At 46.0% G+C, this 6,000-nt stretch overlaps 1 protein-coding gene across 1 annotated transcript in view; it reads left to right on the top strand.

Moving 5' to 3' along the window:
• Nucleotides 1-5,588: 5,588 nt before the first annotated feature.
• The window catches only part of LOC125451058 (CXXC-type zinc finger protein 4-like), a 189,635-nt gene continuing 189,223 nt past the window's right edge, over nucleotides 5,589-6,000 (top strand). The window contains exon 1 of the transcript XR_009443522.1: nucleotides 5,589-5,828. The gene's annotated coding sequence lies outside the window, so the exon portion shown is untranslated. The remainder of the gene's footprint in view (nucleotides 5,829-6,000) is intronic.

The raw sequence follows: 6,000 nt of genomic DNA, 5'->3' as shown, positions 1-6,000 counted from the left end.
AACCAGCTACTACCAGCACTAAAGGCAGGCACATCTGCAGGATTTTCAACTTTTTTGTTTGATCTTCATAAATTGATAAGGCTTTCTCTTTTATGGTGAGAAAGGTGGTACCATGTTATTTTTTAGTTTGATCTTCTATCCACACGCTTGGAAGATGCCCCATCTCCTCAAGTTCCTTTGTCCATGACCTCACAGATTTCTGACCACATATTCCCTCATTACGTTCAAAACACTTTATAACATCTAGGTTCTCTTCCAGTATCATAGGCTTTCTTTTATGTTCACCATCTGCAATTCTATCACCAGGATGCTTCTTGCTAACATTCTTGTCACTCTGTTCTCGCATTTTTGTGGGTAACACGGCAGAATTTGCAAAACAAGAACTGAGAAATACAGAGTACTGAACTTTTCACAGAAAGTGCTTCACGACAAAGTCTGCAAATGATCACATGATGCTGGAATGGAGACTCTTGCCGCTTGCATTGCAGGTATTCAGGACAAAGCCCGCAAAAAGATCCTGTGATGTCGATGCATACTCCTCCGTGCACCGATGGAATCGCGTAATAGCCAACACAAGTTTGTGTTTTAGAAATAGTGTTCCCCTGTTCGTCAGTCATGTTTTTGCCAATTCGCATTGCTGGAACATGCGTTATAGCAGAGCTGACTGAAAACTGAAACACAAGGAGGTGCCAGGAGTGAGACTGCACTATACATGATACAGTTATACCAGGTATTGAATAAATTTGTTTTGTGTCTGTGAGGACGTAGAACTATGTATATAAGCTAAAACTAAAATGTTCTGGCTTTGCATACCAAGATAAACTATTTGAACTAATCCCCTCCTCTATCTGTAGTACACCTGTGTGATTTGAAATGCTTTGTCACTCTCCCAATGTCACTTGTTGCCGAGGGACTAATACTTGAAATCTCCTACACACATGGAACAGCAGGCTTATTTCCAGCACCAATGAACACAAAATACATTCAACACTTCCAAATCTTTTGTTTATTACTGCCCTCGATAACATTTCAAACCGCAACAGCATTGGCCTGTGCGAAGGCCTCAGTGTTTCGGCTGTAGCAGCAGGATCATTTCTGTGATTGATTTGATGCCTAAGTGGTTTCCTGCAGAGAATTAGGTGTTGGACGCTGCTTAATGGCACTGTGCAGAGCAGACATTTCTTCCCGCATAATATCATCCAGCTGCGTGCTGGAATTTACTGTCTTGCTCTCACCAGCTTTGTCAGTGCGCCTGTGCACCCATACCCCCAACCAGATGAGAATCATGAAGTAACAGAGCCTGTGGAAATACTGCACCTCTGCACAGCAGAGTCCCACCCAGCTCTCTATACTTCCCTTACCCTCCAATAATGGTTTGCACTGAAATTCCACTCTCAAACTGACCACCCTCTGAAGGGCACGTGTGGTTGAAATGACAGCAGCCTGAAGTGATACAAGTCCTGCAAAGTCCTAAGGTGAGGACTGTTGTGATGCATTTTCTGCTCCAGGCCATGTGGCCTTTTTGCTTTGAAAGCAAGGCACAGGATAGTGAGCCGTGACTCAATAGCTCAGTGGAAGTATTGTTATCTGTCAGATCGTTGAGTGATCAAGTACCAGTCTTGTCATGAGCCAAGTTCAAAGAGCACCACACTGTTGGAGGTGTTAGTTGAAGTGTTAAACTACTTGTGCTTTCAGATGAAGGTAACAGATTCCGTGACACCTTTGAGACTGGGAAATATTTAAGCCCCTGGCCTCATTAAAACAGGTTATCTGGTAATTATCATATTGCAGTTTGTGTGGCTCAGTTGCTGAGTTTGCAACAATGACTACAATTCAAAATGTTGTCAGCAAAGTGCACTGGGAAACACTGAGGATCATTTATGATGCTTCTAAATGCAAATTTTTACATTTTGAGGAAAAATGGTGAAATCACAAAAGAACCAAGCTGTTTGAAAGAGACAAAAAAAATGTCTTTACAGGTCACCTTTCACAATCTCAGAAGATTCCACATCACTACTTTTTAAACATGTAATCCCTGGGATTGTGGTGGCCAAAGGCAGGATAAAATATGTGCATTGAAAGATCCCACTAACAACAAATGATATGACTGACTAGGTTGGTGATGTTACCCATAATTATTCTCATTTTATACTGGAATCAGCTGTGAAAAGTGGTACCAAACAGGCAAGTATGTATACTGTATTGATGCCTGAACAATTAGAAATGAATGTAATTGCTGTGTTGCAAGTTTATGCTTGGTACTACTGTTAATCTCCAGCTCTATATTAGATCCAGAGACAATGGGGACAGGAATTATTTTCTTTAATAGCTTATCCAGGAAATGTTAGAGGGTTTGAACCCTGACTCCCCCATAATCACTCAGTTTAAAACATCCAAACACACGCTTACTGCCACAAGATATCCTTACCCAAGCAACCTCCTCTTCATCCCATCAGTTTCTGCCTCAATAGGCACATATACAGCCCGAGGAACACATCCCAGCCAAACATTCATTCTGTACTCCTAAAACCCTCCAAACCTGCAAACACCCAACCCAACCACCTTGACCCACTTAGCTACCATCTGCACCCCTTCATCCATCTGGTATCTAACCCATTACCCATTAATCTGCCCCCTCCCCCACACTGTCTCCCATTTCCCTTACACGCTTAGCTTCTCCCAGTAGCTGCTAAAGTGGCATTGACATCTTTAAACATTTTGTGAACTGAAGTAGGCAGCTACTACCATAAAAGGGGACATATCTTGGCATGCAATGACAATCCTATGCTGAATGGATTCCTGGTTGGTTTCCTAAAATGAAGACATTTGAGATACAATTAGGAGACACATTTTAAAAATAAGAACTCACCTATTTAAAACAGAGATGAGAATCATCTGACAGTCAATAGCCTGTGGAACTCTATTCCCCAGGGAGCAGTGGTGGCAGGGTCCACTGAGTATTGCGAAGGATGAATTGGATTGATTCTTCAACAACACAAGACTCAAACATTATACGAGGTGGACTGCAAAGTAGACACTACAGTCAGATCAGCTATGATCTTATCAAATGATGGAGCGGTTTGAGGAGCTGATGGTCATCTCCTGTTTGTAATTCATATTTTTGTATTTGGCCCCATTCAAAACTCTGGTGTCTATTTCCTACCTCACAGAAAGTCCCCATGTCATGCTTATTTACATTGATTGCTATTCCACATGTAGGTCAGTTTTTAAATTCTCATTCTTGTGTTACCTTTTCCATATATCTTCACCCATGCCGAACATTGTAACATCCTTTAGTCCTTCCATCTGCAGCCCTCCAATTCCTGTTCAGGCTTGTTGTGGAGGCTCCACTTGCTTTATGATAACAGTTGAGGCACTGCCTTCTGCTGTCTAGTTGCTAAGTTCTGGAAGCATCCTGCCACCATTCACCACCACCCCTCTCCCCAGCCTAAAACTGAACTGAACTAGCTGTATGCATTCTGTTGCTATAAGACCAGGTCAGAGGCAAGGAATCCTGCAGGGAGTACTTCACCTACTGACTCTTCATTGCATATTCATCATCTACAAGGCACAGGTCAGGAGTACGATGGAATTCTCCCCGAATGCCTGGATGTGTGCATCTCCAACAACATTTAAGGAGCTTGATAGCAGCCCGTCTGATTGGTACCCCGTCTGCAAACATTCAGTTCCTCCACCAACCACACTAAGTACCAGCTGTGTATATCATCTACAAGGATGCACTGCAGAAACTCAACAAAGATCCTTAGACAGCATCTTTTGAACCCATGACCAGTTCCATCTAGAAGAAAATAGACAGCAAATACATAGGAACACCACCACCTAAAAGTTCCCCTTTTAGCTATTCACCATCCTGTCTTGGAAATAGATCACAGTTCCTTCACTGAAAACTCTGGAACACCTCATTGAAGGCATTGTATCCCTACAGTGGTTTGAGAAGGCAGCTCACCACCACCTTCTGGAGGATATCTAGAGATGCATAATAAACAGGGATACCTACATCCCGTAAAGGAATTTAAAAATAAACTTAAGCACTCCCCCTCCCATTCTCTTGATGACATGTCCATCATGGGCCTCCTGCACTGCCACAATGATGCCACCCGAAGGTTGCAGGAACAGCAACTCATATTCCGCCTGGGAACCCTGCAGCCGTATGGTGTCAATGTGGACTTCACCAGTTTCAAAATCTCCCCTTCCCCCACTGCATCCCTAAACCAGCCCAGTTCATCCCCTCCCCCCACTGCACCACACAACCAGCCCAGCTCTTCCCCCCCACCCACTGCATCCCAAAACCAGTCCAACCTGTCTCTGCCTCCCTAACCAGTTCTTCCACTCACCCATCCCTTCCTCCCACCCCAAGCCGCACCCCCAGCTACCTACTAACCTCATCCCACCTCCTTGACCTGTCCGTCTTCCCTGGACTGACCTATCCCCTCCCTACCTCCCCACCTACACCCTCTCCACCTATCTTCTTTACTCTCCATCTTCGGTCCGCCTCCCCCTCTCTCCCTATTTATTCCAGTTCCCTCCCCCCATCCCCCTCTCTGATGAAGGGTCTAGGCCCGAAACGTCAGCTTTTGTGCTCCTGAGATGCTGCTTGGCCTGCTGTGTTCATCCAGCCTCACATTTTATTATCTTGGAATCTCCAGCATCTGCAGTTCCCATTATCTCTTAAGTAGTAGTGTGTCCTTGTTTGGAACCCAAACGTCTTCACAGTGATAACAAGGTGTAGAGCTGGAGGAACACAGCAGGCCAGACAGCATCAGAGGAGCAGGAAAGCTGACGTTTTGGGTTTGGGCCCTTCTTCAGAAATGGGAGAGGGGAAGGGGGCTCTGACATAAATAGGGAGAGAGGGGGAGGCGATGATAGAAAGTGGATAAAGGAGCAGATAGGTGGAGAGAAGACGGACAGGTCAAGGAGGTGGGGATGAAGCCAGTAGGTAGGAAGTGGGGGTGGGGGTTGGTCAGTGAGCTGGGAAGACCAGATAGGTGAGATGGCTCACGACTGGGAGGTTTTGTTGTCTTCAAACAAAGCAGTCTCCAAGCCTCTGCTTGGTTTTCCCAATATAGAGCAGGCCACATCAGGAACAGTGGATACAATATACTACATTAACAGTTGTGCAGGTGAACATCTGTATAATGTGGAAGGTTTTCTTGGGGCCTGGGATGGGGGTGAGGAGGGAGGTGTAGGGGGAGGTGAAGCACTTCCTGCGGTTGCAGGGAAAAGTGCCGGGGGTGGAGGGGCATCTACACTCGGTTGATGACAAACGACTACACCTCCCAGTCGCAAACCATTTCCACTCCCCCTCTCACTCCCTGGACGACATGTCCATTCTGGGCCTCCTCCAGCACCACAGCGATGCCATCCGAAGGCTTGAAGAGCAGCGCCTCATATTCCACCTGGGAACCCTGCAGCCCAATGGTATCAATGTGGACTTTGCAAGCTTCAAAATCTCCCCTCCGCTAACGCATCGTAAAACCAGCCCAGCTGTCCTCACCTCCGTGACCTCTCCGTCTTTTCTCTCATCTGCCCTCCCCTCCCTCCTCACTGACCAACCCCCATCCCAACACCCTACCTACACTCCCCTGTACTGGTTTCATCCCCGCCTCCTCGACCTGTCCGCTCCTCTATCCACTTGCTATCACCACCTCCCCCTCTCTCTATTTTATTTCTCCTCCACCATTTCTGAAGGGTCCAGACCCGAAACATCAGCTTTCCTGCTCCTCTGATGCTGCCTGGCCTGCTGTGTTCATCCAGCTCTGCACCGTGTTATCTCAGACTCCAGCATTGGCAGTTCCTGCTATCTCCGGGTGAGTTCTGCGCAGTGAGCTTGTTTCCCAGTTAGGAAAGGATGGCTAATTCTCGTTGGATCTCAAGTTGGGGATTCAACAATTGCGTTAAACTCGCGTTTTGAGTTAGAGACCATTCATTCCCGCAAAATAGACTCAAATGCGCTATTTGATGCGATTGATATAACCTAAC

The sequence above is a fragment of the Stegostoma tigrinum genome, chromosome 3, assembly GCF_030684315.1.
Source record: "Stegostoma tigrinum isolate sSteTig4 chromosome 3, sSteTig4.hap1, whole genome shotgun sequence".
Classification (NCBI taxonomy): Eukaryota; Metazoa; Chordata; class Chondrichthyes; order Orectolobiformes; family Stegostomatidae; genus Stegostoma; species Stegostoma tigrinum.
Note: the sequence above shows the minus strand (reverse complement) of the source record. Positions and strands in the feature narration are given on the sequence as shown.